This window comes from Mesoplodon mirus, assembly GCF_964341445.2.
Source record: "Mesoplodon mirus genome assembly, chromosome: X".
NCBI lineage: Eukaryota > Metazoa > Chordata > Mammalia > Artiodactyla > Ziphiidae > Mesoplodon > Mesoplodon mirus.
Window position 1 is genome coordinate 119,271,277 of NC_138981.1, and position 23,454 is coordinate 119,294,730.

At 42.8% G+C, this 23,454-nt stretch overlaps 1 pseudogene across 1 annotated transcript; it reads right to left on the bottom strand.

The window, feature by feature from the left end:
• Positions 1-15,762: 15,762 nt before the first annotated feature.
• Positions 15,763-17,753, bottom strand: LOC309796303 (heat shock cognate 71 kDa protein-like; annotated as a pseudogene). Its single transcript has one exon. The product of its transcript is annotated as a heat shock cognate 71 kDa protein-like (transcript).
• Positions 17,754-23,454: the final 5,701 nt, after the last annotated feature.

The following is a 23,454-nucleotide window of genomic DNA, read 5'->3' on the forward strand; positions in this document are numbered from 1 at the left end:
TTTAATTAAAGCTCTACCTTTAAAATTCATTAAAGTAATCAGTTCTAAGAGATTAGGAGCCCGCATATTAGATTTCAACCTGGGACTGCCATGTATTCCCTTCCACAGGTGCAGGAGGCAATGATTTAAACAACTGTGAACATCTCTCCTTTCAGTGGATTTCAGTTTTATTTAAAGGCACTGGCCGGCTAGCCTCAGGAATTTCTCTTTTTTTATTAGGCACGAGCGGCTCAGTCGCCTTACTACATGGATCACCTCATTATTCTCGTCACCTGGGCAGAGCCGTCACTCAGAAGCCGTCTCTCCCAGGGCAGAGGGGATGGGAAGGGGAAGGTGACTACGGAGAGATGAAATGCCACCATGTCCCCCGGCCCCAAAGAGGCTCTGCTCTTACACCCTGGTCCCCTGGCTGTTGGGTAACAGGGATGGCTGGAAGAGCTCCGTGGGGACAGCTTAGAGGGGTAAGGATATAGTAACAACAGCAATGACAACCACAACTATAATTGCTACAACGGATGGAGCACTTACTATGCGCTAGGTCTACATACTGTGTGTTTTGAGCTTCTTAGCAACCCCATGAGATGGGCGCTCTGATCAGCTTCATTTCACACATGAGGAAATAGAAGCTCAGGGAGGCCAGGTGCCTTGCCAAAGCCCGCATGGAGAGGAAGTGACAGGAAAGCAGTGTAGGCAGAAGACGACTGGCCTTGGAACTCCACTGTGGCCACTTTCTAGATGTGAGCTCTGCGACGTCATTTTCCTGACCTTTGGTTTGCTTGTGTATAAAGGGTTGCATCTACCTGACAGGGTAACCACAAGGATCCCATGTGGTGACATGAGGACAGCATTCAGCACAGAGCCCAGCACGGAGGGCGCACCTGACGCAAGGCAGCAATTCGTATCTGGCGACGGTAAAACCTGAAGTCGGGCATCCAAGCATCAGAGAGCCAGCTCCCCTACACCCGGACGACCTCCCTGCAACCCCGACTGGGACACGGGGGATGGGAGCTCAGTCAGCTCGCGTGGGGATGAGGCAGAGCTCCGAGCGCGGGGCCGTGGCAGCAGACGACCGGCAGCCCCGCTCCGAGGGTCGTGGAAGGCATGCGGCGGGGATGCCAGGGACAGGCTGATGGCACAGAATGAGACCCGGGAGGCGACAGCTGGGCTTGGAAAGGGGCCTCAGTCCTTTGTCCCTGGAAAACAAGCTGTCGCTGCCAGATGGAAACACTAAGAAAGGCCCTCGACAGCAATCTTGTCCAACCTCTTCACTGTTCACACGGGGCTACCGAGGCCCCATGAGTGCAAGTCTATTTTATTTTACGTCCGGAGAGCAAGTGTCTACACTGGAGTTCAAGATGACTCCGCCACCTGACTGGCTATAGGACCCTGACAAAATTATGTCATCTCTTCATGCCTCAATTTCCTTACCTATAAAAGAGCACCTATTTCACAGAGGTTTTCAAGGATGGAATGAGAGAATGCCTGTAAAACCCACAGCACAGGGCTTGGCACCTGCGAAGCATTCAGTACAAACCCTCTGGCACTTTGCCCCCGTCACAGTCGCCTTCTCTGCTGGCCCGGAAGCATCCTTGAAGCTGACTCACACTGGCCCCTGTGACAGCTGGGCCCGGTGAGGGCTCTATTCTGTGGGGCTCTGGAATACGGAGGCCCTGTTTCAGTGCTCCCACTCTGGAAGCCCCTTTGGGATAACTGAGCCCCAGAAGGATGAGTTCCAGGGGTCCCCTCCAGGGGGATCTTCCTCGCCAGCTATGGCTTCTCCTGCTGAGAATACTGAGCCGTGTCTGCCACAGGCTGGCGTTTGGCAACAGGCTCCGAGAGTCCCTGAAGTGAGGCCATGCCCACCCCTGAGCCAGGCTCGCTCCCTCGCTGGGCACGGAGACTACAGTGGCATGCAAGGTGGATGCTGGCTCAGCCCTCAGTGATCACAAACAATACTCAGTTGGGCAAGAAGTAACAGTAAAAGGTGATTCGAGCTATTCACATATTTATTTAACCACTATGGATTGAGTTCAATTTTGTGCCAAGTCATATGCGCAGTGTTAGAGAGATGCTGGTGATTTAAAAGCAGACACCATCCCTGACCATAAGGTACTTACAATCCAGTGAAGTGGACCACATTATTGCAACGAATACTTCTTGTTTTAATTACTTGCTTGGTGTGTAGGTGATGGAAAGAAAAGAACCAGAGCGGATATTGGAGGCTTGACCCAGCTTGGAGGATCACAGAGGCAGTAACATGTGGTCTGAGCTCTGAAGGATGCAGAGTTTTCTAGGCAGAGGCAGTAGGAGGTGGGGTGGTGGGTGGGAGAAACCATTAGAGGCAGAGGAAACTCTGAGGAAGGCCCCAAGAAAGGAAAGCCCGTGACAAGGTGAAGGAGTTGAAAGATTGCTAGTGAGTCTGGGGGTATCAGCAAAAGGAAGAACGGTACAGGATGAGGTGATGAGGCCAGTTGGCCCACATCACCCAAGGCCTTTGGTCCAGAATAAGGAGACTTGCTTTCAGGGCCAATGGGGAGCTGTCAATGGATTTCAAGCCAGTGAGCAACATGACCTGACTTAGGTTTTTGAAAGATCTGGCTGCCGTGGGGAGAATGGATTGTGGGAAGGCAGACCAGAGTGGAGGGCAGAGACCTGTTTGGATGCTACTGTCTAGTGAGAGGTGATGGGAGCTCAGAGGTGGAGAATGGGAAGAGGGGATAAGCACAGTGGGTTGATCTGAGAGAGACATCAGAGTTTTTTTTTCTTGCATTTTTGTTTGTTTTTGTCCTCACCATGAGGCATGCCGGATCTTAGTTCCCCGACTAGGGAACAAACCTGATTCCCCTGCAGTGGAAGTGTGGAGCCCTAACGTGGACCTCCAGGGAAGTCCCTGCAGAGCTCTAAGTGAAAAGCCTTGCTGATGAGTTGGACGTGGAGTGTGAGTGAGCAGGAGAGGTCAGGAGTGACTCCTTCTCAGGCTTGCGCCCTGGGTGGATGCTGGGACCTGGTCACGCGGATGGGAAACCTGCAAGGAAGGGCCGCTGCGGAGTGATTTGGAAGGATGGGGAGTTCCTTTTGAGATGAGTTGAACTGAGATGCCTGGGAGGCAGGGCAGTGGGCAGCTGCATATATAGATCGGGAGCTCAGAGGACAGGAGAGAGAAATCTGAATTCCGTCAGCTCAGTATAGAGGCGGGAACTGCAGCCAAGGAGTGAACGAGTTCATCTGCGGGGGCACGGAATGTGAGCACCGAGCAGGACGGAAGACAGAACCGTGATCAACTCCAGCAGGTCAACGTCAGGAAGAGGACAGACCAAGGAGGCTGAGAAGAACCAGGAGGGATGGTAGCTGGGAGAGTGAGGGCTTCAAGGATGGAGTGACCAACAGTAGCTCTGGGACAGATGTCCAGTAAGATGAGGATGGGAAAATGTCCATTAGATTTAGCAACCTAGAGGTAATTTGGGACGATGAAGAATCAGCCCTGCTCCCCCCTTTAGCTGACAGGGTTTTTTTGTTTGTTTGTTTTGTTTTGTTTTTTTTGCGGTATGCGGGCCTCTCACTGTTGTGGCCTCTCCCGTTGTGGAGCACAGGCTCCAGATGCGCAGGCTCAGCAGCCATGGCTCACGGGCCCTGCCGCTCCGCGGCATGTGGGATCTTTCCGGTCCGGGGCACGAACCCGTGTCCCCTGCATCGGCAGGCGGACTCTCAACCACTGCGCCACCAGGGAAGCCCTGACAGGTATTTTTTAACGTGACTGCAGTTAAGTTGCAGAATCTAACCTCAAATTCTTTTTTTTTTTTTTTTTTTTTTGCGGTATGCGGGCCTCTCACTGTTGTGGCCTCCCCCGTTGCGGAGCACAGGCTCCGGACGCGCAGGCCCAGCGGCCATGGCTCACGGGCCCAGCCGCTCCGCGGCATATGGGATCCTCCCAGACCGGGGCACGAACCCATATCCCCTGCATCGGCAGGCGGACTCTCAACCACTGCGCCACCAGGGAGGCCCTAACCTCAAATTCTTCACATGTCCCTTTGCCCCTTTCCCAGGCCCAACCCACATGTTGAGAACTCCAGTGGCTGAGCAGGACTCCCCCAGAGTACTGTCCATCTGGTCCTTCAGGTCTCTGGGTTACTCCCAACTGCTAGCTGTTCCAGGCATCATTTCTCTAACTACCACTTACCACTAATTTGGTCCTCATGTTGGCTTCATGTTGTTTGCCTTTTACTGAAGGCTAATAGTTAGGCATTAGCTACAATTTATTCCTACAATTACTTTTGAAGGGCTCAGCAATGATAGCAGTTTTCAATCCTCACCTATCAAATGTGTTTCTGACGCCATTATAATCATAGAATTACATAAATAAATGAACAAGCAAATTACCCAAAGCAAAATGTGATTAGACTCCAGGAAGCCCATCTTATTCTTTGGTACTCCAGATACCCTCCTTTTTAGGTACCTCCCAATCACTTCCCTCACCCCTTCATGGATACACAAAAATGAAAGCATAAGACTGGATTACTGTAGTGGCAGACACAAATTTTCAGTTCCATCTTAGAAAGTTTGATGATGTGGATGTCACTGAGAAATTAGCAGTTATTTCAAACCACAGAAACTCATAATTAAGTAAACCAAATGCAGGATCACAATTTGTTTCCAAATTAGTTGTTATTTTCTTATACAGGAAAGCAGAGCATAAGTGAGGATGGATTTATTTCATATTATACAAATTCATCTATTAACATCTCCTTTGAGGATTCTCATCAAGTTTAGTTTCAAAGATGTCACTAGTGGGCTTCCCTGGTGGCACAGTGGTTAAGAATCCACCTGCCAATGCAGGGGACATGGGTTCAAGCCTTGGTCCGGGAAGATCCCACATGCCACGGAGCAACTAAGACCATGCGCCACAGCTACTGAGCCTGCACTCTAGAGCCCGCGAGCCACAACTCCTGAAGCCCGTGCACCTAGAGCCCGTGCTCCGCAACAAGAGAAGCCACCACAATGAGAAGCCCGCACACCTCAATGAAGAATAGCCCCAGCTCACTGCAACTAGAGAAAGCTCATGTGCAGCAATGAAGACCCAACACAGCCAAAAATAAATAAATGAAATAAATAAATTTATTTTTTAAAAAAAGATGTCACTAGTGACTACTTAACATCTGGACAAAATGGTTCCCTCTTACTCTATACTTGTTTTTGAATTTATTAGGAATGTAACCGAGTATTACCTACCCAGTTTGGCATCTCAAAAATACCATATAGTTACGGGTAACAAAGATAAGACCAAACGTGGGGAGTCTAGAGGCTTCTTCAGGGGGTTGTGCCCATTGTTCTGGGCTCCAGGCCCTACTCGGGAACTTGTGGAATATCCCCTCTCAGTCAGTTCCTCCCAGCAACTCTTTAGCTCAATTCACAAATAACTTTAAAGACCAATTACAATTTGACACCATGCCCTCACAACAATCTACTTGGTCTCCATTCCCTTTTCTGGGGCCCCCACCTTTGAACTCAGATAAGGATCTACTTCTAGAAGTCTTGCTTCTCACAGGCTGGTCTCCCTACTTCCCCTGAGGTTTGCTGGTCTGTGTCCTTGTTACTTCTGGAAAGCCCTCTCCTTTAAGAAAGAGACCAACGCTACTGGGATCACCACCCCACTTGTAACGTCTGCTCAGGAAAAGACACATCTCCTTCTTTTATAAAGTCCCTCTTACTCTGCTGTTGCTGGGGATCAATGAAACAGATCTCTACGCAGCTAGAGTGACCACTGCCATAGCCCAAACTAATTGTCCTTCCAATCTCACTTCAAAATTGGTCCTTTCTTTTGCAGAGGCCTTCACCCTCAATCTCAGCTGGCTGCTCCAGCCTCTGCTTTCTGCCTCAGCTATCCTGAGGGAACCACAGAATAAATTAGTTGGCAAGTTAGCCAACTAAGAAACAAAGAGGCCCCAACACCCATCAGAGGTTAGAAGTTTAAGAAAAAAAAAAAGGCAAAATTTTCAGGTTTCGAATGATTTCTTTTTTAAAAGATTTCAGTGCCCTAACTCCAGTTTGAGAACTGAAAAAAGGTCTTTCTGCCACTATTTGGAATGCACAGACCACTTACTTCCTTTTTCAAAGGGAAAACAAAAACGAAAGCAAAACCAAAGGTCTCAGTGTCATTATCCTGATACTTGATGTCTGCCTTCTCTTTTATTTCATGATCCGCTTGATTTTTGTCCTTGTTAGTTTTGAAAATCTGCGGCAAGTTTCCAAAGCTTGATGTGACAAGGTGAAGTGGCTCTAAAATAAAGTCAGCATTTGGCAAGACTCATTAACAATAAAGAGAAACAATGGGATATGAATTTCTAGGTGGACTGTGTTCTAAAATGAGTAGCTTATAAATAAACACTATAATTGTGATTTGGGGCACTACTAATATATCCTCTCTAAGAAAATCCTAACCACAAAACTCAGAGACAATGTGGATAGTTTAGCTTATTTGCATTACAAAAGGTTGCTTCCTGTTTACCAAAGGATTCACCACAAGACTTCTTTAATGAGAGTGCATCTGTACAAGGTTTCTGCTTACAAAAATAAAAACATCAATTTGTACTAGAGTTACAGGAACTCTCCAATGGGTAATATGCGAGCCACCCTCTATTAGATGATTTGTCTCGGGTCAGCTGGGATGGAAGGCCACGCTCGGGAATGTGCTGGCTCACTCTGCCAGGACCCTGGAATCCACTGCATAATTCTAATCTCATTTTCCCCAGATGCCCCACTCTCCTGTTTTCTGAGTGCACATGTGTGGAAGAGTGTCCTCAGAAAACAATCTTTGGGGACATTTCGACTCAGATATCGAGGAATCACAACACTCCTGCGCTCCCATTGCCCTGCCTTCTGACCTCCAAGATGGGGATGGGTGAGGTGGGCGGTCAGGACTCCCAGAGCCACTGGACTTGACCTGAACTCCGATCTGTGGATATCCCTGTGGATCTGAGGCCTGGATGAAACTGCTTGAAGTCTCCATTTAAAAACTTGGTTGATGATTAGATTAAAACAGCTCCAAAGTTCTGTCGTGGTACAACCCTCTGTGTCTGGAAGTTCTGCCAAACAAGGCCGTTTGTTAGTCTCAGCAGTTATGGAAGGATGCTTTAAAATGTAGTGTAATGATCTTCCATTTCTTCACACTTGGCAGTTTCCAGAGAAAGAAGCAGATAACATAAAAAGTCAACCGTTCTGTTCTCCCCCGAAGAAGAAATCAGTGAGCAACCTTTACCATTAAGGGGCCCATCCTACCGTGATGGGGCAGCTTCTCCTCCTATTTCGGCTGGGGGAAGACAAAGTAAACATCGCACAAACCAGCACTGATTCCCCCTGATCTGCAGCTGAGCTAGAAAGGCAGCTGGAAGCAGATGAGCATATTATTAGAAAGTGCCTGTGGAGCTCAGCAGACCTGCCTGTGAATCCCACCTCCGCCATCTATTCTCTGTGGAACCTGGACAAGTGATTTCATCTCTTTAATGAGATGATTCTTCATCTGGGAAATTGGGAGATACCATCAACCTTGCAGGGTTGCTGTAAGTGTAAAGGGCTGAGAGAGTATGGAGGCCGACACCAAGTAGGCCCTCAATAAATGTGGAATTAATGACCACTTATAAATATCAAAACTAACACTGTCCCTTTAATTCTTTCTAAAGCTTAATCAGGGTCAAGAGAATACTGATGGTTGTGACAGAAAGAAAACTAGACAGGTCATTAGGCTTTTGATGCAAATAAACCCTAGACCCAGGAAGGATTCAATTCTCAGATTTCATTTTGAGTTAAGTTAACGAGGGTGGTCTCATCAGAGTCTGTGAGCGAAAACAGAATTCGATTAAATGTGAGTGATGACCATTAATGGATGGTAAGATTGTCAACTCTGCATTGCCACAGTTAAGCCTAGCACCTTGGGTCATATACCAGGGCACATGGTGATAGTGTGACTTCTTTGCACACAACTTACCTGAAAGGAAAAACAGTGCCAGTGCAGAACCTGCTGGTCTTATTACCTCAAAAGTGTGGACCCATGATGACAATCCTTCCCAATCACTTTCAGTGACTGAACTCAGTACTTTAGAAAAGGGAAGAAGAGTCAAATGTTTTTCCTTTCAAGCCTGTGGCTCCCAATCACAGACGCCTTCAGGAACAAGGTAGCCCCTTTCTGAGGATCTCCTTCTGAGAGCAAGAGGACCTTGGCACTTCTTTTCGTTGCCTTGGATTAGTTCAATGAGAAACATGGCTAAATAGAGAGTAACATTAGCAGGTGTCCTACAGAGCAAACCAAAGCAAAACAAAGCATGAAACTTGCTTTGGCTTAATGAATCTCTTCTTCTTCATCCAATTTAGTATGGGAGAAAATATTAGCTGATTCCTCACACTCAAGCTGTATCAGTAACCCTTTGCCCTGACCCCCAGTTGAATTCACCTTATCTCAGGGTGGAAGATGTTTTCCTATGACACCCTCTCCAGAAGTGCAGGTAGCCTTTATCTCCCCTTATTTGCTGTGAGAGGGTCTGAAGCCTGGTGCTACAGAAGCTTACTGAGGGCTCCAAAGTGCTCTTTACAGCGAGACCCCATTCTGGCTACCCCAGGTCTCTTCAGGCAAACACGAAGATCAGTCTTTAGGCTACACTAATTATTTCAGGTGGTGTTTCTGACCTTTTGCAGTTCAAGTTCACGTTCCACCTTCCACAGGTACCATTCATGTATGCCTTCATAAAGTATTTCTTGAGCACCACAGGTGATGAACACTAATTTGATGGGTAAATTTGGGTAGATTACTGGACAAGCTCAACTCAGTGCAGTCCCCCTTTCTCTTGGGAGCAACTGTACTCCGGGGAGTAGGTTTCTCCTCTGCTCCTCTGGGTGGGCAGCCTGCCCTGGTTCTGTGCTGCTTATATTCAAGTTGGGTAAGCCTGCCTAATTTTTACAATTCATTTAATAGACACATTTCACTTGCTCATTAAGCTAGGTTTTCTAGCCTGGCCTCCATCAGCAACGAAGTGATATTTTAAAGTCCACATTTACTGTTTTGTATATTTCTCAACTATTGTTCAGAATCTAGATGATGAAATGGAAATCGGGACCACCCCACACCCCGCCATAAGCACCAACCGTGCGCCAGGCGGATGGTCTAAGGCACAGGGATAGAATAGTGAGTGTCATAAACAGAGAGTTCTTGTCTTCATGGAGCTTACATGTCTGAGTCTCCCAGGAAACATTTCTGGTGTGAACTGCCTTTTTCTCACCATCACTCGTGTAGCATGCTATCTTCATGGAGCAGGTGATCAGCATAGTCCCCCAGCCAGAGGACGTCAGTGGCAGAGCCAGGAAGATGTTCTGCCCTGCTTTCCTGCTCATGCCTTTTCCCAAGATATCTTTGCTCAGAGTTGTGTTCCTAAAGGATAGCTGAAATGGAGAAGGAATCCTACCTACTATAATGTCAAAACTTGGCACTTTTTTTCTTTTTCAAATACTTTTCTCTTCTTGTTTATAGATCACATCAATGCCCTGTGGCAGAGTCAAAGCTTTTGAAGGTTCACTGTTTAGGATTCAGCATTACTTCAAAGCCCAGGAAACTTTAAACCTGACCAAACATGAGATATAATTTTCCAAATAAAACCAGAGAGTTTCCAAAAATATTCTATGTGGTGCACTGTGCTTAAAGTTTTGAGGTTGTTTCAATGTTTTTAGGTGTGCAAGTCCACAACTTGGAATCAATTCTATTTCTACTGGGTAGATTGGCATTACCTCCAATAAGTCATTTCAATCAACATGCTTTGACTGGGTGCCAATGATGCACCCAGACGGGTGATAACTGTCATCCCCTATTTGCCCGAGCTCTGCCCAGCTTTACATAAGAAAAGCCTATAAAATCTATGCAAAGTAGGATACCAGAAGCCCAGTCTCCAACACGGGTAGGGTTAGTCTCAGTCTTGTTATCTGGAACCTGCTCTCTGGTATATCTGAATGGAGACTTTGGTTCTCTGTGCCCACCCAAATACAGCCTCCAAGCCAAATCTCATTGTATGTGCCCAACGACAGCTTCTAATTACCATTCCAGCTCCTCACTGGTACTGGAGCTCTGCTCTGCCCCCACTACGAACATTTATCTATCTCAAGAGCTCGTGTGATAACTGGCTTTACAATCATCTCTTTCACATGCTATAAGGTTCGACTGCCAAAGTCACAGTCACATGTCAGCTAAGGCCAATCTCAGTGAGAGTCAGACCTAAAGATTCCAAAGGGATAGGTGGAGAGAGAGTCAGGTGAGAAGTTAGGGATGATCGGCTTGGAGGAAGCGAAGGAGACACAGTCTGCTGTATCCTCTCTCCCTTCTCATGCACTGACTGAAATACGGGTTAACTATGATGATTATTTTCTAAACCATCGGTCTTCAGGACACATGGTCTGTCAAATTTTACACGACTTATGGTGTTAAAGACACTTAGAAGTTCTGACCCCAGACATTAACAGTTCCTGTACATTTTGATTGTTTATGTCAGGGGTTAAAAACTCAAACATCAATCAATCAATCAATAAATAAATAAATAAATAAATTTGTAAATCCAAATTTGCAGATTGAAAAAGAAACTCAGATGTCTGCAAGGGTCTCATATATAACATAAATGAGTGAATGGGCTAAATGTAAGACAACAGTAGTGCTGGGGACATGGGGGAGCTAGAGTGTGCCTACTCTATTTAAAGACATTCCAATTCAATTAAAAAAAAACAAAACTATGGGACAAATTAAGCAGGTCTGTGGGTTAGAGTTGTCTTGGGGTCTACCAGTTTGCCAAACTTAGTTTTACAGAGATAAGAGATAATTTTACCATCCTTGGAAGTTCAGGTTTTATCATCTCTATAGCTAACTTCTTCTAGATAGAACTGTTGAGCTTTGCACAACTGTGGAACAATGGAAGGCATTCAGGAGCAGAAGGCCTGGGCTCTAGTTTAGATCTTATAAAATGTGCTTATAAATAAAATGATATTGGATAAATCCCTTGTCTTCTTTAGGCCTTAGTTTCCTCATCTGTAAAGTTGCCTGTCCTAGACAGCCTTTAAGGCATCAAAGCACCTTCATCTCTAAGGTTCTTTTTTCCACTTCTAATGGTTTTGGGAGACAGGAAGAGAAAGATATTAGACTACCACTGTTTACTTCCATGATGTGCAACTAAGATGTCCATGATCAAGATTTGAAACAATACATTCTATTAAGACTCATGACAAGCACTTAAATTCAGTGTGTATACACGTGCACAAGTGGTTTGGGACAGGATATAGTGAGGGACAGCAAGGTGGCACCGTTCCATTTTGATCTTTTTCCAATAATGCTGATGCACAAGTCTGCCTCATGAATAGCTGTGAGCAGGGAAACAGGAAACGGATGCTGCCTAAGCATTTTTCATTCACCATTAACTGATTATTCACTCATTCACTCAACAAACATTGAGCACCTCAGATTCTGGTGATGCTGAGCTAAATGAGCAAGGTCTCTTGTCCCACAGAGCTCAGTGACAAGCATTAAGAGGCATCTGGTTTCACTGAAGAATACAATGAACTACGAGAATGTGGTGGCTGAAGTGTTGCCAAATGGTGTCCTCCCTTCAGGTATAAATCCGTTGTATTCAAACTGGTCCTAGAGCCGCAAGGTTCCCCTTGGGTGCTTCTGGGACCATCACGGTTAGGAACTAGTAGAGGCTAAATGAGTAAGACTTTAACTATAGCTGCTCTGCTTTGATGTAACTTATGTACTGGGGTTCCTCACACGACTTCACTTGAAAAAATGATTTCATTAGTTGTGGTAAACTAAATCATGCTCCCCCCATGATGTCCACATCTCAGTTCCTGGAAGCTGTGAATGTTATCTTGTATGGCCAAAGGGATTGGCAGATGTGTTTTAAATTAAGTATCTTGAGATGAGCAAATAATCCTGGATTATCCTGAAAGGACCAATGTAATCACAGGATCCTCAAAAGAAGGAAGCAGAAGGGTCAGACTGAGAAGGAGAGAAGGCAGTGTGACAATGGAAGCAGAAGTTTAAGTGTTGCCGCCATGGGACAAGGAATGCGGGCAGCCTCTAGAAGCTGGAATAGGCAAGAATGGATTCTCCCCTAGAGCCTCCAGAAGCCCTGCTGACGCCTGGATTTTAGTCCAGTGAGACTCATTTTACTTTCGACATCCAGAATTGTAAGATAGTAAGTTTGGGTTGTTTTAAACTGCTAAGTTTGTGGTGATTTGTTACAGCAACTATAAGAAATGAATACACTAGGATAAAACATGATGTTTGGAGGCCTTTCTGGTTAAAGCCAGGTCTCCTTTAACCTAGATGTAGAGAGACATTTTCCCAGGGCAGTGCCTCTCCGTGACTCTTTCTAGGGTCCCTCTAATCCTGGCATTGCAGTTAGAATTCTAGGTATGAGCTACCCAACTGCCCTAATTTTGAACTAGTTCCACCCCCACCAGCTTCCCCAGGCCAGAAGCTGATTGTCTCTTGCTTTAGGGAGAGGAGAAACCTCCAGTTTCCCCCTCTGTAACAGCACTGACCCACTTCTGCAAGCCATTGCTAGTTAACGATCTGAAAAGGATACGGGAAGGCTTATTGTTCTCCATCTTATTTTCTAACCTGGCTGGATTAACAGCTAATCAGAAATAAATGCTCTGCGTAGGCACTTCTTCTGACTCAACAGTGAACAAGTCAGCAAAAACTTTAAGTAACCACTTTATTGCCTGCCTCCACTGCAACAGGGTTAACGATTATGAGGCAGGGAACTTAGCCATCATCGTTTCCCATTGGGATTTTGGCTGCTCTTTCAGTTCCTGAATTTAAAATGAAACAGGAAATAAACAGTGCATGGTAAAAACTTGGTACGTAGTGAGGTCGACAGAGGTTTCCTTCAATGCCTCTTTCCATTTGGAGCATCAGGGCAGGGGAGAGGAAGGGTCCGTATGCTGGATATTAGGTGATGGGATTCTAATCCTGGTTTTGCTACCAACTTGCTATGAGTTTAAGTCCCTCAGTTGGCTTATCTGTAAAATTGGGATAGGGAGCTTAATATCAAAGAATCTTGTCATCTTTGGTAGTCCAAATCAATGGTTCCCAGATTTTTGAATTTCATGGACCAATAACACTTCCCATGAATATTTTGGAGACATACGTAGGATTTACAAAGTTTGACTGCCAAGTGAAGGCATTTTAAAAAGCTACCACAATAATTTCAAAAAAGAAGAGACAGGGGCTTCCCTGGTGGCTCAGTGGTTGAGAGTCCGCTTGCCGATGCAGGGGACATGGGTTCGTGCCCTGGTCCGGGAAGATCCCACATGCCGCGGAGCGGCTGGGCCCATGAGCCATGGCCGCTGAGCCTGCGCGTCCAGAGCCTGTGCTCCACAGCGGGAGAGGCCACAACAGTGAGAGGCCCGCATACCACACACACACACAAAGAAATAGAGAACTGGTCATTATGTTGAATCTTTTTGGCTTTATGAAAAACTCACTCCCTTGTCTATTTTTTTCTCATTTAGATACAGATATAAGAAACATTGTCGGGAATTCCCTGGCGGTCCAGTGGTTAGGACTCCATGCTTCCACTGCAGGGGCACAGGTTTGATCCCTGTTCAGGGAACTAGGATCCCACAAGCTGCATGGCCAAAAAAAACAAAGAAAGAAAGAAAGATAGAAAGAAAGAAAGAAAGAAAGAAAGAAAGAAAGAAAGAAAGAAAGAAAGAAAGAAAAGAAAGAAATATTTTCAAAGATTGGCAAAGTTCCTCAGATCCACTTTGGGGATTCAATGTTCTATGGCACCAAACTTTCTTATTTCTCCCTTAAGGTCACCCTGGGTGGGTGATCTCTTCCGCCAGGCCTGCTTACTGCTACTCCAGTCAGAACCTTGTCAAGGGGAATGCCACTGGGCCTCTTCCTCCCCAGGAGGGAAAGGACATCTATGTCTAAAAGCCTCAGCAGAGAACAAGACAGAGAATAAAGTGGCAAAGGAAGCTGGGTTTGATGAGTCGGAAAAAATCAAACAAATCAAAAGGACATGCATGGCACATCATGCATGCATGCGCATGCATTCTGAAAGAAGAAATCTAGGAAATTTGAAGTTTGGCCTCAGGCATCTGAAGCTGGGTATCATTCATGTGACTCTGGTTAACATAGAAAAATGCCATACTCCAGATCTCTCTGCCCCTTAGGGAGAGTAGGCGTCTCTAAGCATCTCAGCAACTGCTACAGAGATAATCCCAGCTCAGAAATCTTGGGGCTGCTTACTGATTCTCAGGATGGATCAGGGGCCAGTGTCGCCACACCGTGCTGACTTTTTTAAAAAATAAATTTATTTATTTATTTATTTATTTTTGGCTGCACTGCGTCTTCATTGCATGCGGTTTTTCTCTAGTTGCGGAAAGCGGGGGCTACTCTTCATTGCAGTGTGCGGGCTTCTCATGGCAGAGGCTTCTCTTGTTGCAGAGTATGGGCTCTAGGAACACGGGCTTCAGTAGTTGTGGCATGCGGTCTCAGTAGTTGTGGCTCGTGGGCTCTAGACTGCAGGCTCAGTAGTTGTGGCACACGGGCTTAGTTGCTCTGAGGCACGTGGGATCTTCCCGGACCAGGGCTTGAACCCATGTCTCCTGCATTGGCAGGCAGATTCTTAACCACTGCACCACCAGGGAAGCCCGGTGCTGACTTTTTCTCTCACAGACTCAGAGAAGTTGGGCAACTTACCCAAAGTCACAGGCTGGTCTGTGGGAAAGCTGAGATCCCATTAAGGACTTCTGAAATACAATGCCTGCACTCTCTTTTTTAAAAAATTAAGATAACATTGGTTTATAACATTATATAAGTTTCATGTGTACAACATTGTATTTCTACTTCTGTGTACACTACAGTGTGCTCACCACCATAAATGTAGTTTCCATCCGTCACCATACAATTGATGCCTTTAAATCATTTGGCCCACTCCTCACTACCCCTTCCCCTCTGGTTACCACTACAGTAAGTCCCCTCCATACGTACCTTCAAGTTGCGAACTTTCAAAGATGTGAGCGCACGGTCACATGTCCAATCACTTAACTTAGTTCACGTGTCTGGCGTACACTGTCACGTGTGTGCATCCTCTACAAGTGGTTGTGCTCTTGTGTACTTTACTGTACAGTATTGTATAGAGTACAGTAGTACCGTATCTTTATTTCTTGCCTGTTCACGCTATGCTACCCCCTGTTTGCCAGCTGTTGTACTGTACTGTAAGATTAAAAATGTTTTATTTTTTGTGTTTGTTTTTTATGTATTATTTGTGTTATAAACCTATTACACTACAGTTCTATATAGCTGATTGTGTTAGTTGGGTACCTAGGCTAATGTGTTTGGTTTAGTTTGGCTTGGTTTGTTGATTTATTTTTGTTTGTTGGTTTTTATATTCCATATATGAATGAAATCATATGGTATTTGTCTTCCTCTGACTTATTTTACTTAGCATAATACCCTCAAGGTCCACGCACATTGTCACAAATAATGACTACATTTTTTTTGCCAATTTTAAATACAGTTTTTTTAAGACATTGCATTTTCCACTTATAATACAGTGCTTGTAAAGTGCAATGTTATTTCCTTTCCCTGTGCACACATTCCATGTTCAAGTATCAAGAATGCCCAGTTTACTACAGCAGTTCAACTTTAAAACTGCCATGGAATTTGCTACAGATTTGGGTCCTTCAATGTTGTGTGGAACAATGCTAACCCTATGCTAGGCTGGCTTAATCAACCTCTTCAATGGTGGGCCCAGAGGAGGCACCAGCAGATGGAGGAGCTCCACCCCCAGGGAAGCCCCCAGGCATTCCTCCTGGCATTCCTCCTGCCATGCCTCCTGCGCTCTGGTACAGCTTGGCAATGATGGGGATGCAGACGTTTTCCAGCTCCTTCTGCTGATGTTCAAATTCTTCCTTCTCTGCAGTTTGGTTCTTATCAAGCCGGTTGATTATTTCATTACACTTATCAAGAATCTTCTGTTTGTGCTCATCATTAATTTTGCCTTGAAGTTTCTCATCCTCAACAGTAGCTTTCATGTTGAAAGCATAGGATTCAAGAGAATTCTTCAAAGACACCTTATCCCGCTGCTTCTCATCTTCAGCTTTGTACTTCTCTGCTTCCTGAACCATGCGTTCAATGTCTTCCTTGCTCAAACAGCCTTTATCATTGGTGATGGTAATCTTGTTCTCTTTTCCTGTGCTCTTATTCACAGCAGAGACATTGAGGATGCCATTGGCATCAATATCAAAAGTGAGTTCAATCTGAGGAACACCACGGGGCAGGAGGTATGCCTGTGAGTTCAAACTTGCCAAGCAGGTTGTTATCCTTGGTCATGGCACGCTCACCTTCATGAACCTGAATGAGTATACCGGGCTGGTTGTCCAAGTAGGTTGTGACAGTCTGTGTCTGCTTGGTGGGAATGGTGGTGCTGTGCCTGATGAGGACAGTCATGGCTCCAGCGGTAGTTTGAATTCCAAGGGAAAGAGGAGTGACATCCAACAGCAGCAAGTCCTGAACATTTTCAGATTTGTCTCCAGATAAAATGGCTGCCTGGACAGCTGTATCATAAGCAACAGCCTCATCAGGGTTGATGCTCTTATTCAGTTATTTCCTGTTGAAGAAGTCCTGTAGAAGTTTCTGAATCTTGGGGATGCGGGTTGAACCACGCACCAGGACAATATCATGGATCTGAGACTTGTTTAGCTTGGCATTCCGAAGGGCTTTCTCCACAGGATCCAGTGTGCCATGGAACAGGTCAGCATTCAGTTCTTCAAATCGGGCACATGTAATTGAGGTATAGAAGTCGATTCCTTCACAGAGGGAATCAATCTCAACACTGCCCTGGGTGCTGGAAGAGAGAGTGCGCTTAGCATGCTCACAAGCAATATGAAGGCGACGGACAGTCCTCTTGTTCTCACTGATGTCCTTGTGCTTGTGCTTGAATTCTGCAATAAAATGGCTGACCATCCGGTTGTCAAAGTCTTCTCCACCTAAGTGGGTATCTCCAGCTGTAGATTTGACCTCAGAGATTCCATCCTCAATAGTGAGGACTGACACATCAAAAGTGCCACCACCTAAATCAAAGATCAGCACATTTCTTTCTGCTCCAACCTTTTTGTCTAAGCCATAGGCAATAGCAGCAGCAGTTGGCTCATCGATGATTCGAAGTACATGGAGCCCAGCAATAGTTCCAGCATCTTTGGCAGCCTGACGCTGAGAATCATTAAAGTAAGTGGGTACTGTGACAACAGCATTGGTAACAGTCTTCCCAAGGTAGGCTTCTGCTATTTCCTTCATCTTTGTCAAAACCATGGATGACACCTCCTCTGGATAGAAACGTTTTGTCTCTCCCTTGTATTCTACTTGAACCTCAGGCCTGCCTGCATCATTCACCACCATGAAGGGCCAATGCTTCTTATCAGACTGGACAACAGTATCATCAAATCTTCATCCAATGAGGCGTTTGGCATCAAAACCCGTGTTGGTGGGATTCATTACAACTTGGTTCTTTGCAGCATCACCGAACAATCGTTCGGTATCAGTAAAGGCGACATAGCTTGGGGTAGTTCGGTTCCCCTGATCATTGGCAATTATTTCCACCTTTCTGTGCTAGAAGGCACCCACACAAGAATAGGTGGTGCCAAGATCAATGCCAACTGCAGGTCCCTTAGACATGGTTGCTGGAGTGCAGGCCCAGGTCCGCTGGAGAAGAAAACAGCAATCTGTAAAGCTGTCGCCACGTTCAATGAGACCCAATGCCTACATTCTTAACCACGGTTATTTACTGCCTTCCAAATGGTCCAGTTTTACCACAGCAGAGGCTATATGACGGTTTGGTTTCCCATTCATCAAGGTTTTTTTGATCCAGATAATAGAATGATTATGGTAAAATCTAGGTGAAGGGTAAATGGGAGTCTTTGTAACTATGTCTGTAAGTGTGAAATTATTTCAAAATGAAAAATTAACAAAAAAAGACGGCCCCAAACTATCACTATTTGTAGATAACATGATTTTATATATAGAAAACCCTAAAGACTCCACAAAAAAACTGTTAGAATAAGCAAATTTAGTAAACTTACAGGATACAAAAATCTATATACACTGATAACAAATTAGCAGAAAGAGAAATTAAGAAAACAATCCCATTTATAATTGCATCAAAAAGAATAAAATAAAAATACCTAGGAATAAATTTAACCAAGGAGGTGAAAGACCTGTACACTGAAAACTATAAGAGAGTAATGAAAGAAATTGAAGAAGACACATATAAATGTAAAGATAATCCATGCTCATGGATTGATAGAATTAATACTGTCAAAATGTCCATACAACCCAACAGACATAGAGAACAAATGTATGGATACCAAGGGGAAAAGGGGTGGTGGTGGGAGGAATTGGGAGATTGGGATTGACATATATACACTATTGATACTATGTACAAAGTAGATTACTAATGAGAACCTACTGTATATAGCACAGGGAGCTCTACTCGATGCTCTGTGGTGACCTAAATGGGAAGGAAATCCAAAAAAGAGGGGATATATGTATACATACACCTGATTCACTTTGCTGTACAGTAGAAACTAACACAACATGGTAAAGCAACTGTACTCCAATAAAAATTAATTTAAAAAAAATGTCCATACAACCCATACTACAGATGCAATGCAATCCCTGTCAAAATTCCAATGGTATTTTTCACAGAAGTAGAACAAACAATCGCAAAGTTTCTATGGAACCATAAAAAACCCTGAATAGCCAAAGCAATCTTAAGAAAGAAGAACAAAGCTGGAGGCATCAAGCTACCTGATTTCAAACTATTTTACAAAGCTATAGTAATCAAAACAGTATAGTATTGGCATAAAAACAGACACAAAGATCAATGGAACAGAATAGAGAGCCTAAAAATAAACCCATGCTTATATGGTCGATTAATCTGTGACAAAGGAGGCAAGAATATATAATGGGGAAAGGACAGTCTCTTCAATAAAAGGTGCTGGGAAAACTGCACAGACACATGGAAAAGAATGAAACTGGACCACTATCTTACACCGTACACAAAAATTAAATGAAAATAGATTAAAGACTTGAATGTGAGACCTGAAACCATAAAACTCCTAGAAGAAAACATAAGCAGTAAGCTTCTTAACACAGGTCGTAGCAATGATGTTTTCTTTATTTGACACCAAAAGCCAAGGCAATCAAAGTAAAAATAAATAAATGAGACCACATGAAACTAAAACCTTCTGCTCAGCAAAGGGAACCATCAACAAAATGAAAAGGCAACCTACTGAATGGAAGAAAATATTTGCAAATCATAAAGCTGATAAGGGGTTAATATCCAAAATATACAAAGAACTCATACAACTCAACATCAAAACAAACAACCCAATTAAAAAATGGGCGGAGGACCTTAATAGACATTTTTCCAAAAACTACATACAAATGGCCAACAGACAAATGCAAAGATGCTCAACATCACTAATTATCAGGGAAATGCAAATTAAAACCACAACGAGATACCACCTCACACCTGTAAGAATGGCTACTATCAAAAGAACAAGAAATAAACAAGAGTTGATGAGGATGTGGAGAAAAGGGAACCCCAGTGCACTGTTCATGGGAATGTAAACTGGTGCAGCCACTATGGAAAACAGAATGGAGGTTCCTCAAAAAACTAACAATAGAACTACCATATGACCCAGCAATTCTACTCCTGGGTATTTATCCAAAACAAACAAACAAAAAAAACCCCAAAAACACTAAATTGAAAAGATATACGCACCCCCATGTTCACTGCAGCATTGTTTACAATACCTAAGACATGGAAACAACCTAAATGTTCATCAATGGATGAATGGATAAAGACAAACATGGTGTGTGTATATGTGTGTGTGTGTGTGTGTGTGTGTATTGATATAGGTATAAAATATTGGAATATATAATGGAATATTATTCAGCCGTTAAAGAAATGAAATCTTCGGAATTCCCTGGTGGTCCAGTGATTAGGACTCTGAGCTCTCACTGCCGAGGGCCCTGGGTTCAATCCCTGGTCAGGGAACTGAAATCCCACAAGCCACACAGCGTGGCCAAAAAAAAAAGAAAAAAAAATGAAACCTTACCATTTGTGACAACATACATAGACCTTGAGGGTATTCTGCTAAGTGAAATAAGTCAGACAGAGAAAGACAAATACTGTATGATCTCACTTATATATGGAATCTTAAGAAAAAAAAAAAAGAGAGCTCATAAATATAGGGAACAGGATGGTGGTTGCCAGAGATGGGGCATGGGTGAAATGGCTGAATGAGGGTCAAAAGATACAAATTTCTATTTATAAAATAAGTCATGGGGATGTAATGTACAGCATGGTCACTATAGTTAATAATACTGTACTGCATATTTGGAAGCTGATAAGAGAGTAGATCTTAAAATTTCTCATCACAAGAAAAGAAATTTTTGTAACTATGTATGATGACATGTTAACTAGACTGAATGTGATGATCACTTCTGATATATACACATATCAAATCATTATGTTGTACAACTATAAGTAATATAATGTTATATGTCAATTACACCTCACTAAAAAAAAAAAACCACCAAAAATAAAAATTTGGCAAATTTGTTGAAAATGATCACAAAGGCCAGAGTGCTGAGTATTTATTATGTATCAGGCATGGGGAAGAACACTTTATGTGCGTTGGTTCATGTAATTCTCACAGCGATGCTTTAAGTACTACAACTATCCCCAATTTACAAATGAAGAAACTGATGTTCTAAGAAATTAAGTAATCTGGCAGGGGTCACACAGCTAACAAGCAGTAGGTCCTGGACTTCAACCATGATCTAGGCTGATGCTTCTCTATTATAGCACCCTGCTTGGATATGGGGTATTGGTATTTTAAGCATACAGATGTGAATACATGATATTAACAAATACCCATTTACCCACATTCTGTGTTATCAAATCTTAATTTTAGCCCATTTTTGTTTCAGACCTCATTTATTTTTAAGAAAAAAAAACCATTTCAGATAGAGTTGAGAACCCCATTGTACTCTTTCCAATCCATTCCCCATTTTTCTCTTCTTCTTGTTAGTTAGGAATACAGTATTAAAGTTCCCATGCATATTTTTAATAATTTTACACCATACATATACATCCATAAACAATGTACACTATTAGTGTATGTATTTTTCAACATTTAACAAATGAGGTCATACCATATCATGAGGCAACTTGGTTTTTTCACTCAACATTATGTTTTCAAGATACTAAATGGTGTCTCTGTGCAGATTTCTTTAATTACAGAATCAAATTTATCAGTTGTTTCCTTTATGACTTGTGCTTTTCTGTTTTGTTTTGTCTCGTTTTGTTTAAGAAAACATTTCCTGTCCTGTGATCATGAAGATTTTCTCCTGGGTTTGGTTTTACATTATATGTAATAAAGGTTTAATTTTATTTTCCCTCAAATTATCCCCAGTTCTACCAGAAGCATATACTGAATGATGCTTCTATCTCCCCGCTGATTTGATAACCCACACCTGACATATATCCAGGGTCCATGCTCATCTGAGTATATTTCTGGGCTCTCTATTCTGTTCCAGTGTTTTTGCCCCTCCCTGCACCAAGCACAGTGTCTTAATTACTGTAGCTTCATAGGAAGTTTTGTTTTGGTTTGTTTGTTTGTTTTGGCTGCACTGAGCGGCTTGTGGGATCTTAGTTCCCTGACCAGGAATTGAACCCAGGCCTCAGCAATGAAAGCATCGAGTCCTAAACACTAGACTGCCAGGGAATTCCCATGTACCTTTATAGGAAGTTTTGATATCAGGTAGAGCAAGATACTCTGCTCAGTTCTTCCAAAATCTCGTAGATATTTCTCCCCTATTTTTCTGTTTTCTGCAACAGTTTGTAAAAGAGGGACTATCTGATCCTGGAAGATTTGGTAAATTTCTTCTATAAAACTGCCTGAGCCTAGTGTTTTTTAAGGTAGAACATTTTTGAATATTAACTCACTTCCACTAATGTTTATTGGTTTATGGAGGTATCTGTTTTCTTCTTGAGTCACTTTTGACGGATTTTCTAGGAAAATATTCATTTCTTTTAAACTTTCAAGTTTACGGGCATAAAGTTGGTTGTAGTTTTCTCTTACGATCACTGAAATCTCTAATTTACCAGCAGGACTGTCTTATTCCCTTTTTTGTTCCTAAAGTTATTTGTCTTTTCTTGACCATTGCTGTTATTTTCTCACTGTATTCATTCCTTTTTTCCCCAAAGAACCAATTTTTAAATTTTGTGGATCCTCTCTCTGATTTGTTTTCTACCAAACATTAATTTATTTCTGCTCTTTACAATTTCCTTCTTTCTAACTTACTTTGTTTTTCTTTTTTCTGTTTTCTTGAGTTGAACATTTAATTCATTTATTTTCAATTTGCCTTAGTTTTTAAATTAAATGTAGTTAAGATTGTAAAATTACCTTTATCACTTCAGCAAGATAACACTAGATCTTTTATTTTTAAATAATTTAAGGCTGACAGAAAAGTTGCAAAAATAATAAAAGAATTCTTATGTACCACAACTCAAATTCCACAAATGTTACCATATATATACACACACTTAATGGTATATATTATATATTTTTCTAAACTGCTTTGTTTGAAAGAATGTTGCTGACATAAAGTCTCTTTTTCCCTCATATTTTAGTGTGTATTTTCTAAAAACAAGGTCATTCTTTTACACAATTATGATAATCAGATATCAGGAAATTCACATTAATACAGTATTATAATCTATAGGTCTTATTATATGTCACCAGTTGTCTCACTAATGTCCTTTATAGCAAAAGGATCCAATTTAGGATTATGTATTGCATTTAGTTGTCACGTTTCTTTGGTATCCTTTAATCTAGAACAGTTCTGCATTTCTTTGTCTTTCATGATCTTGACAATTTTGAATAGTACAGGCCATGTATTTTGGAGAATGTCTACCAATTTGGATTTGTTTGATTTTTCCTCATGATTAAATTCAGGTTATTTCTATAACTTTAGCAGAGATTTCATACAAATGATGTGTCCTTCTCAGTGCATCTTATCAGGAGACACATGATATCCATGTCCCATTACTGGTGATATAAATTTTGATCACTTGGTTGCGGTGGTATCTCCAGGTTTCTCCTCTGTAAAATTACTGTTTTCTTCTTTGTTATTACTAAGTGTCCTATAAAGTAAATTCTTTGAAAATATGTAAATATGCCATCTTTCAACAAAATGTAACCCACTAGTTTTAGCATCTATTAACGATTATTGCCAAATGGTGATTTTCTGATTCCACCTACATTTATTAACATTTTATGTGAGGAAGACCTTTCACAAGTTCTCCATTTATTTATTTATATTGATATTTGTATGGACTCCTGGAT